Raw genomic sequence first — 12,201 nt, forward strand, 5'->3', positions numbered from 1 at the left:
TGCCTTCCCCAGTCATCTACACTTCCCCCCCAGGAAACTGGGTACTCATTTTACCAACCTCAGAAGGATGGAAGGCTGAGTCAACCTTGAGCCGGCTACCTGAACCCGGATTCCGCCAGGATCGAACTCAGGTTGTGAGCAGAGCTTCGGCTGCAGTATTGCAGCTTACTACTCTGCGCCACAGGGCTCTACCTTTTATTACTTTATATAAAACCAGAGAGAAGTAAGTACGCCTTCCATAATGTTATTTGGAACGTTATTCCATTAAATTGGCATCAGGCCATTGCCCAACCAGAACTGTCTGCAACATGCACCAACACAAGAATCCAGTTGTGGAGAGACCAAGGTACAAAGAATGCCTGAGGACTTTTTTGGCACCTTTGGCACCTTTATCATAGCACTGGTCACAAATATTAGACGCCAGGAGGGAAGGTGTATGATTAGAGAAGGCAAATTATCTCTTGGTGCCTTGATGAGAGCTTAGCAGATGCTTGCTTACTCAAATAATCCATCACCATAAAGTAATAAAGCTGATGTTCTCTGCTTTACTGCAATGTGAAGTCTGGAAGTTTTGCAAAAAGAAAAACAACTATTTCACAGCAGATGTGGCCCCACCTCAGCCAATGCTGATGCCTGCACTGCTACACAGGCAGCCAGCTGGCAGCTTCTGAAGAACCTACTGGATTGCTGAAGTTGATGGGAAATGTAGTTTTCTCAACATTTCGGTTCAACGCGGGCGCCTGCAATGGTTCCACTTACCCCCAACAGGAGGAAGAGTTTGGGAAGAGGAACTACCCTGCTGAGCTGATTTCTGCTATCCTAGGCTGGGTGGCCCTGAGATTTGTTGACCTTGGAGTCTTCAGCATCCATGACAGGTCTGCCTTGACTGGAGTGGCTCAAGACTTGATGGCCACAATGACAATCACAAAGCTGTCCCACAACATTCTGGTCCATACACATATAGTGGGACATACACCTACAGGGCAATCCTAAACAGAGTTACCCAAGACTAAATCCATTAATTTCAGTGGGCTTAAATGGGAGTAACTCTGCAATAGGATTGCACTATTAATTCAGTTTTCTCTAGGGACAAATTGCATGGTTTGGTGGTGATGGGGGATTTCCCCCTCTGGTGTTGTCAGGGACCTCCCATTGTCAGGTCCATGCAAGCTTCCTGGCTCAGAGGAGATTTCAACTCAGACTTCTTTAGTCACTGTAGCTGCTGTACCTCACGGGCTCTCAGATACACACCCTATTCAACATTATAAAGTGTGTGCATGTGTATGTGTCATCAAGTCACAACTGACTTATAGCAACCCCAACATTATATAGTAGCAATGGAAGAACATGAATTTGAAACTCCATGGGAGTGATCACTCCTAGGGAGCGATTTATAACTGTAGAATAGTGGGTGGGGAAAGAATCCCTTTCCACTGTCCCACTTCTCTGTCTTTGGCCGTTTCCACATGTCCTTAAAGGGACAGCCCACTCACCAAGCACTGGTGGCTTTTCTCCTTCACTCCACACATCTCCGATTTCAAAATGGTAGCAGACTGTTCGGCTTTTGTTTTCTCGGCACCTTTTTGGCGACACAGGAAAATGCTAGAACATACATTCTCAAAGGCGCCAAAACCCCAGAAGCCTGCTATTGTTTTGAAATTGGATGTGTGAAGGTGAAAAGCTGTCAGCATTTGGTGAGTGGGCCGCCCCTTTAAGGACGTGTGGAACCGGCCTTTCATTATTGGGCCCTCCCCCCCACCAGTGATTTTTCGTACTCTAAACCCCTTTCTTTTTATTCCTTAGAAGCTCATCGATGAACAAATCTTGAGCAACCAAAAAGTTCTTATTCATTGTTTTTGGACTCAAGAGATAAAAAGACTGAGACCAATTTTGCTACTGCCAAAGCAATCGTAGAGTCGTTATCTTTAACCAAATAAAACAGTGTTTGCAAGGTGTAGGGGGGTGCTTGATCAGTAATAAGTGGCTTCATATGGTAATCTCTGTAATTCTCAAAAGAATGGCATTCCACTAGAACATGTAAAGATGTCCCAATCCTATCAAGACCACAAGGGCAAATTCTATCAGAATAATATCTATTACTTTAAAATTATGACGGGACTACAATCACAAAAATGTGCTTAAAAGGTCTTTGGGGCCTCTGAAAGTGAAACAAAAAGGCAAATCATAGACCTCAACTTTCCTCCTCACGTTCTAAGAGCCAAGCTACAAGTGACGCCTTACACAGGTTGGACACTTGTCAGCTTCCCTCAAGTTCTGATGGGAAATGTAGGCATCCTGGTTTTACAGCTTGGCTCTCCATTACAGCTGCAAGACCAGGATGCCTACATTTCCCATCAAAACTTGACGGAAGCTGACAAGTGTCCAACCTGTGTCAGGTATCACTTGTAGCTTGGCTCTGCGTATATACAATGAATACATATGGAGGAATGGTGGTGCTGGTAGTATTGGGGTAAGAAGCTCTGTTCCTGACCTCTGTGCATTTATTGGAATGAATTTATGAGCATACCCCTCCACGCACATGGAGATCCATCTATGCTTATCTTTGCCCATGTGAGGGGCTTTGTGTGTATTTCAATTTTCTGCATATCCTCCAAAGAATGGGTTAGAACTACCCAAAGCAATCTTCTTCATACATGTTCTTTATCAATGCTTAGGACATCTAAAAAGGGCTCCTCTCTTTCCCTCCATCCTTTGTTGCTTCTCCTGTGGTTTACTAGGGGGACAAAAAATGGCTGACTGAACACCTCACATTTCAAGAAGCGCAGCAAGAAAGCCTGTCTCCCAGCCTGGAGCTCCATTATGGCCTTCTCCTGCAATGCAAAGACATCCTTTCCCTCCCCAGGCTTAAACATACAGTTTGTGTCTCTGGCAGCATTGTTCCACAACCCATTAAATCATTCCAGCTTGAGACCACGGATGTGTTATATTTTTTTCAGTGCCCTACATTGTCAGTGTTATTCGCAGTAGGAGAGAGCTAAAAATAAACACGTACTCGAGCTCTTGGAGAGAGTATGTGTATGTGTGTCAACTCTGTTCTTCAGCAAGGAAAAGGTGTGATAAAGTGGAGTCCTCAATCCTCTGTCTCTGCCTGGAATCAAGAACTAAATGGATATAATTAGAAAGATCCTTTGTGAACAAAAAGGCATTTGTTATCATTTTGAAATAATGTTTCTCAAGTGAATTTATTGTGGAGGCAGCTAATAACTGGTATTGGGGAATACATTATTATTTAACAGGTCATCTGATTTAGAGGCAGTGAGTTGGATCCTATGTTTTGTTCACTCAAATAGAATTTTGACTTGAGCAAGATTTTTGCTGATTTCTGCCTGCCCTCATCTGCTATACTTCTCCTTCCCAAGGGTCCACCAACCTACAGGGGGGGAATTTGGAGGAGCACAGCAGGCTGCAATAGGAAGGAAGAGGTGGTAAAGTTTCAGTCCATGAATTCTGATGGGAATGTGGTTCTCCAGTATCTTGGGGTTGTGTTACAGCTAGGGATGCCAAGGGATGTCTGCGGGTATGAATCGCCTCCTGATCATAAATACACATGGGTACAAACAGAAAAAAAACCAACATGGTGTTCATTGTTCATTGCCATCCACGAACAATGAACAATGAACATTGATGAACATGACCTGTTCACAAACATGTTCGTTGTTTGTGAGGGCCAGCAGGCTCTCCTCCAGCCATCAAGATCCCTACCACACCACTCCCAGAAACAGTACCTGAGCAGGCAGCAGGAAATGTACCAATAATAAATAATAACTTGGCCCCAGAACCTGGCAGCAGCCCTGGGACCTAAAGGGGTAGATCCCTGCCACACCTCTCCCAGAAACCTGACCTGAGCAGGCAGCAGGAAAGGTACCAGTAATAAATAATAGCTTGGCCCAGAGCCTGGCAGCAGCCCTGGAACTTGAAGGGGTAGATCCCTATCCCATCATACACAAAGAAAATTCAAGCTCCAATGCACTCTCCCTGTCTCTCTCTCAAAATGCCAACAGCAACTGTCTCTCCCTCACAGTCTGAAAAAACAGAGCTGGGAGCCCCCCTCCCCCCTGCTCTTTTCTTCCTTGTAACAAATTTGGAGCTCTACACTGGAAAGGAAGACCTGCCTATCAAGCTAAATTGGGCTTAGATTGGGGTTTCCAGGGCAACAGCAGGAGTTCAGACAGAGTTCAGGCAGTCCCTGCCTCCGGTTGCCAGGGGAATTGATTGCAGGTGCCAGATTGTCTGGCTTGACGAACAGCGACAAACAAGGCTTGCAAAGACCACCTGTTTGTTTAGAATGGGGCCTCACAAACAGCTTGTTCATGAACAGCAGATTGGGCTGTTCGTGGCTTTTTTAAGATCATATTGTTCGTACCCATCTCTAATCATAAATCGGGATTATGCCACTGATTTATCAATGATCAGATAAACTATTTGACAATCCATTCATCAGAACGCCAAATTTAGATGTATCATGGATGTCTTGGGAAATGAATTAATTTTACTGTAGATCCTAGCTATTACTGTAACCTCACCCCTGACACATCACTCTCAACTTGTTATCATTATCGCTATTGCTATCGCTATTGCTCCTTTCTCACTGAGATCCAAGGCTGATTACATAGTGCAAGTAAAAATACACTATAATCAACAGCTAGGACATTCACTGAGCAAAGTACAATAATGAACAGCAGTTGGGACATTCAGTAAAACGAGATACACTATGGTATGGTAGCAGAAAATCTGAAAAACAAACATAAAGCCGAGCACAGAGATGAAATCTTTCTGAAACAAAGCAAACTAATTTACATGGCATGTTTAGCAACACGGAAACTTCCCCAGTGGGCATATGTCTATATCAGCAGACAGTACCTAACACAGTTGCGAGCACATACTCCCTGTTCCAAGCAATGCTACTTCTTACAACCCAGCCCTATAATCTCAGTAGAAAGCCCTCCTGAATAATTCAGTTTTGCATAGCTTGTGGAAAGCCAGGAGCGTGGGAGCTTTTCTGACCTCCTCAGGCAGGTCATTCCATAAGGTGGAGGCTACCACAGAGAAAGCATGTGTGCAGGCAGCTGTTGATTTTGGGGTGGTATCTGTAGAAGGCCCTGTCCAGATGAGCGAAGCCGCCATGGCAGAACATAAGGGGAGGGGCAGTCACACAGACATGAGGGGCCAAGGCCATGAAGGACTTTGAATGTGAAAATCATGACCTTCAATTGAGCCCAGTAACTGACGGGAAGCCAATGGAGTGACTGAGGAACGGGAGTGATAGGCACGCTCTGTCCAGCTCCTGCAAGTAAACGAGCTGCAGTGTTCTGCCAGCTATAGTCTCTGAGGGCCAAGCTACACATGACGAATGACACTTGAACAGCAAGTGTATTTCTCCCTGTTCACTTGCCCTCCAATCAATCCACTTGCCGTTCAAGTGTCATTCGTCATGTGTAGCTTGGCCCTGAGTCAACTCTGAAGGGAGGCCTATGTAGAGTGCATTTCAGCAATCTAATCTCGATGTTACTGTGCCATGAAACCAGGTGCCCAGATCAGTCATGTCAAGGTAGGGGGCCATCTTCCGGGCTTGTCTGAGTTGTGAGAAGGCCCTTTTTGCAGCTTCATTTACTTGCTTCTCTAGCAGTAGCGCTGGGTCTAGTATAACCCCCTAGGATCTTATCTGAGTCTGCCAGGGTCAATTGAACCCCATTAAAGGATGGAAGCACAATGTCCTTCAAGATCTCTGCTTTCCCCATCAGCATCACTTCTGTTTTGTCTGGGTTCACTTTCAATTTGTTTGCTTTCAGACAGTTGACAATAGCTGTTAAGCAGCAACACAGTACCTCTACTGCATCACCAGGGAATATGGTTAACAAGATACAGAGCTTGGTGTCATCTGCGTATTGATGGCATTCAGTTCCATAGCTACAAATAAATTATCCTCAAGGCTTTACATAGAGGTTGAATAATATGGGGGATAAGACTGCACCTTGTGGAACTCCACATGAAAATTCCCACACTGAGGATGGCTGGTCTCCAGTAGCAACTGCTTGAGTTCATCCCATGAGAATGGTTTAAACCAGTCCAAGGCACATCTCCTGATACCTACTTCTGCCTCCAAACACTTCAGCAGGATGGCACGGCCTACTGTGTCGAAGGCTGCAGATGGATCAAGGAGGAGCAACAATGAAGCATGGCTTTTGTCTACCTTCAGGCAGAGGTCGTCAACTAGAGCCATCTCTGTCTCATAGCCTGGCCTAAAACCAGACTGAGAAGGGACCAAAGCACCAGAGTGGTCCAAGAAGGCCTGGAGCTGGTCAGCTATTGCTCTCTCAACCACTTTGCCCAGAAAGGGTAGATTAGAGACTGGGTGATAATTGGCTACATCATTCTTGTCTAAGGGTTTGTTTTAAAGAAATGAGCAGATGACAGCCTCCTTGAGAGGCTGAAGGAAGGTGCCTTGAGTTACTGATTGATTTATGATAGACATCCAGGACTCTCACATGTGGTCTTTACAAGATTTTAGTAGCCAGGATGGGCAAGGATCCCGAGTACAAGTAGTGGCTAGAATTCCGTCAATATCCTTCACTTTGGCTGGGTCAAAATGATTAAGAAATGGACCAGATGGCGTGTTAAGCATTGCTTCTGGTGCACCTATATTAGAGCTGGCACCAACTCGGACTGTATTCGAGCTATTTCATTAGCAAAAATTTTGCAAAAGTGTTGCAGCTAATCAGCTGTTCTTGAACCGGGAAAGGTGGTTTCTGATTTAGGGGTCAAAAAATACCAAAATACCTTTAATAGTTGGGATGGGTGTGATTTGCAGTGATAGCAAACTAACCCTGGGATTGGCTCGTCGGACTCATTACCACTGATTATGGTCAGTTCATCCGGTGTACTCATTTGTGTGGTACGTCATAGTATTCCAACAGTGCTAGATAGGAGAATGCTTGGGAATGGAAGGTAGCTCTCTGACCTTCCACTAGGGCTGCTCCCAGGAAAGCAACTGTATAAGTTCTCTTCTTCTTTCAGGCCACGTAGAAGTAGTTCTGCCCCTTTGCTGCATCTAGGAAAACAACAGCACCAGGGCTCCTTCTCATCCACCTTCCCTTCTCCTCGTCCGTGCATCCTCGTTCTGGACAGGAAAGGAACATACAATTGACTCTTCCCCCCTGAATCAAAGTTGCTTTTTTTCTTGTTAGCAGCCAAGTGGGCTGCACATTCTGGCTGTAATAACAACGATGACGATGATGATGAAATAACTGTGCTTATATATTGGTCTTCTAAACAGATTAGTGCCCCACTCAGAGCAGTGAACAAAGGCAGTGTTATTCTTTTCTCCAAATGCAGCTGGGAAGCTGGGGCGGAGAGGAGTGGCTCGCTCAAGGCCACTGGCTGAGCTCGTGGCAGTAGAAGGATTTGAACCGGCAGAGTGCTGATTGGCAACCCAACCACTTAACCACTATGGGAAAGGTGAACTAACAACAACAATAACAACAACAACTGTGCTTATGTACTGCCCTTTTGGACAGATTTGTGCCTCACTCAGAGTGGTTAACAAAGTCAGTGTTATTATTATGCCTACAATACAGCTAGTGATCCGGGATGAGTGTCTTACCCAAGGCCAACTGTTGAGCTCATGGCAGTCGTGAGAGTCAAACCAGCAGAGTGCTGACTTGCAGCTCATCCGCTTAACCGCTGTGCTACAGCAGCTCTCTGTCCCACTTCCATGACTCTGCTAGCCGGTGGGAGCTCAGAAGGAGGTCTGTCTGCAGCCCTGAAAGCGCCAGTGGTGCCGCTAGAATTACCAGTTGCCTCAGGGGGAAAAAATCCAGTCCCTTTAATAGCATCTAAATGAGATGTTATGTATCAGGTGGAGCTGTTTATCTACATGCCGTGACAAATCCATTTCCAAACATTAAACCTCTCTTAAAAGGACAGGAGATCTTTCTCCAGGTCTGTTGGCAACCTCGGTGCCACACCCACGCAGCCCAGGGGCAGTGCCGCTGGGTGAAAGGTCAGGAGGCCCAAGATCACTTGGGATCACAAGGAAGTGCTGAGGGAGGTTTACCACTGGTAGGGAAGGAGGGGAATCCCACTCCCATGGGAACAAGATCTGGGGGGAGAGTTTTAGAAGAGCTTCCACTGTCCAGATACGAGGAGGGTGCAGTTGTTGGGGGGGGGGGGTGTCACTCCTAAGTGTGCTTAAGGCTGCTGCTTAACTGAATGAGGAGTGCCTTAAAACACTTTTATGATGAACAGTAGCTAAAACATCTGAGAAGACAGACTCCAAGCCCTGTTCTGTAACAAACTAAGGGTCAAACTAGAGGTTACGTTTTGTTAAGGAAGCAGCTGTGGAGACTGTCTCTTTAAAAATAAACGGGAGCTGGGATTGCGCTGGCAACAGCAATGTGGGGGAGGGGGGCTTGCCTTCCCTGTGTGCCATTTTCCTGGCCAGAAAGAGTGCTGAGGGAATTATTTCCCTCTTTTGGGCTATTCTAATTGCAGTGCTCTGTGCACACAGAACAGCCAGAAAGGGGGAACTAACTTTCCCCGCTCCCAGTTCGGGGAACCCAGATCGGCTCTTTAAAAAAAATGTAACTTCTAGTTTGGCCATAAGGTCATGAACTCCACAAATTACCAGCTATTTAGTAAAAGGCTTTCCTGGAAGAAACTCCAAAGTATAGCCCATTTCACAGATACTGCTCTGCAGGGCTTTTCTTCAGCAGGAACGCGGGGGAATGGAGTTCCGGAACCTCTTGAAAATGGTCACATGGCTGGTGGCCCCACCCCCTGATTTCCAGACAGAGGGGAGCTTAGATTGCCCCCCCTGTCGCTTGGCAATCTAACTCCCCTCTGTCTGGAGATCAGGGGGCAGGGCCACCAGCCATGTGACCATTTCTCCGAGGGCAACCCACTGAGTTCCACCACCTCTTTTCCCAGAAGAAAAGCCCTGCTGCTCTGAAACAAATATGGATTGAAGCAGCGGGTTCCAATCTACAGTTGGCCATCACACAGGGAAAGCAGCTGGTGTGGACAAGACAATGGCTATATTAGAAACAGCTTCTGTGGTCCAACATGGCTACATCTAAAAAAATACTGCAAACCCCCTTAAATTCTTTTTAAAATGTCAGTTAAATCCAGTCTTCTCCATCTCAGTAATGAGGGAGGGACCTGCTAAGAAGTGTAAACCCTAAATGTGTTGACACAGGGCATTTTTAAAAATTCTCTTTTCTCCCCTCTTGATGCCCTGAATGCTACAAAATTAGACTGCCTTCTGCTAGGAAAATTCTCTTGAGAATTCACCTAGAATTCCAGCTCTTATTTACCAGCTTCCCACAGCATGCAAGAAAGGTTGCTGTGACAGCTGTTCAGAGAAATAATTACTACAGCACTTCCCGCTCGACTTTCTAATGTGAGAGAAAGAGAAACTGGATGTATGTGTAAAGCAAAGTGGTGTGTGTAAGAGGAAAAAACGAACCCTGCTTTGTGAATCATTTGCATAGCACAAAGCCATGCAATACATAATGTTAATGGTTGTGCGATAAAGTCAGCAAGATCCTTAACATTACAGTATAAAGAGGCTTTGCAGTGATCAATAGACCCAATATTGCACAGAGCAGAGTTTCTCTAATTTACACAGCCATGGTCCCCAGGTATTTTACCTGATCTTAGAGAAATTTCCTAGAAATCTCATTGAGTGCATATACCTGCCTTTCTAGTAGGGATGAGGGAAAGGAGGGGGTATGATTCTGGCACCCTTCCCCCCCCCCCCACCAAGCCATTGCATAGCTGCTAACCAGTCCATGAGGCATTTAAGATGTCTGCTGGGTCAGCGAAGCGATCCTGGGATCTGCTCACCAGAATGAGATAAGTTCGCATGATGAACTCCTTTGCAGTTGGCGAAGATTGCGACATCCCCAGTTTAACCCCTGGGTTCAATCTAGTGTTCCATGGCCACAAGGTGTCTCTCTACACAAGACGCTTTGGCACGTGTTCGTCAAGTGTAGGGAGATGCAGTGTTAGTCAGGAAGCGTAGTTTAAAAAGACACAGCCAGCCAAGATAGCTCCTCAGAGTTTTTGTTAATTTCATCTTTGCCTCTCCAAAGGCTCTGTTAATTTCACCTGTCCAGTCGAAAATTGTGTGGGATGGCAACCAGAGGGCAGTGAGGAATGGAAATGGGATGGAGTTGCCTTCCAGAGCCAAGCTTGGACCTGGAGAGCTTTCAATGGGCTGAAGTTTCCCTTCTGGCATTTCACAGCTCTTCATGGAGCTCCAGTGTATAGCAAAGCCTTTGCCCTGCCGCCGGCTCTGTCTTTTTAAACTTCCCTTCCTGGCTACCATTGTATCTCCCGACACGTGTTCTTCACGAGTCGGATGTCTCATGCAGAGGACTGAAGATTTTTCCTTCTTCCATTTTCCCTCGCTGTCTTTCCAGCTCCAAGAAGGTTAATTCTCAGGGTCACTGGACCCAGGCAGAGTAGCAATCACATTGGCTGGGAGAGTACAATGAGTCTCCAATATGCACTGGGGAGGGAGGAAATGGCAGAAGCACCCTCTCTGCCCTCTTCCATCAGCACAGCTCTGCTGACAAAAGAGCCATGAAGGGAAATTGTGTCCCATTCCCCATGAACACTAAAACCTCCTAACCATGTGACTTTTAGTCCACATGGTTTCCATGACTTCAAGAACCAAGTTTCCCAAGGTCAGATGGGACATCTAGGAAGGGGAACTTGCACATTCTATTGGATCACCAGATCCAACCCTGTAACTAGTGATACCATGACAACGTCCTGGAGCGCATCGACAAAATCTGATGCAAAAACAGATTAAAAGTATCAGGGCGTTTATGATCTTTGCTTTGCTTAGTATTGGCATGTTGGGTTTTGGCTAGGCACCATCCTCACATAAAGGCAGAAACTTGTTATAAAGAGCAGCAAAAGCCAACAGAAGAGGATGGCTGTAGCCCATATGACAATTAGCTCATGACTGGAGGCTTTCATTCTCCACCCACATAAATGAAGTCATGGTGCACTCACAGCAAAAACAGCTGTGAAGTTTTACACACAACAAGCTTGGAAATACTAATGCTTAACCGTTACACAAGCTGCCCCCCTTCCTATTAAGTAATTAATCTGACAGGCCCCTGTGTGGAGTGGGAATGACATCGCCGCGTTTCGAAGGATGGAGAAATAAAAGGTATAGACACCCTAATCCAATTTCCATTGAAGTCAATAAGAAGCTTCTCATCAGCCTGGGCTCAGGATGCTGTGGATTTCACGCTGAACATGTTTGACACTCTCACCTCAAATAGTGAAGACAGAGTCCAGTAGCACCTTTAAGACTAACCAACTTTATTGTCGCCTAAGCTTTTGAGAACCACAACTCTTTTCGTCAGAGGCATCTGATGAAGAGAGCTGTGGTTCTCGAAAGTTTAGGCTATGATAAAGTTGGTTAGTCTTAAAAGTGCTACTGGTCTCTTTACTATTTTGCAGCTGCAGACTAACACGGTTAACTCCTCTGGATCCTAAGAAGAGTTACTCCAGTCTAAGCCTATTGATTGCGCTGTCAAACTTCCCATGTTTGACTGCAGTGATCAGACAAGAGCTGATCACCAGGTCTATTTGGCTTGGCACCAAATGACTTGAATGTCTGACAAACAGGTGTGCCGCAGTTTTTTTCCAAAATTGCAAAAAGTGCAAACACACTGCTGATCCAAACAGATTGGCAGCTATTAACAGGACTGCCTAGACAAACAACAAATGGTAAAGGTTTTTTTTTTCTAAATGCAGCATTTATTTATGATTGATTTCTATGTTTTATGACTAATTTAATTGTCTGTTTAAATAATCACACACTGAGTGGGCAGCAGCATAGGAAGGGCGAGTGGAGTAGAAATGTATCAGGTTGCACATGCGCAGAAAGCCAGTCTGTCTTGTGGGAAGACAAAGCAACATGCTGAACAGCCACAAATGGGTTGACACATAGATCAATGGTCCCTTGACAAATTGTCAGGGCTTCACTGAGATAGGGCCATAGACAGCATCCCGAGGTAATGAGAAGAAGAATGTGCCGGGTGGAGACAGGCTATCACAGAACTATCACAGGACATCGCAAAGTTATAGAAAGTATCTAAAATTGTCAGAGGGACAGTATACACTCCTTATGATGAAAGATGTATAAAGTAGGGTTGTTAA

This window comes from Eublepharis macularius, chromosome 11 (genome assembly GCF_028583425.1).
Source record: "Eublepharis macularius isolate TG4126 chromosome 11, MPM_Emac_v1.0, whole genome shotgun sequence".
NCBI classification, from domain to species: domain Eukaryota; kingdom Metazoa; phylum Chordata; class Lepidosauria; order Squamata; family Eublepharidae; genus Eublepharis; species Eublepharis macularius.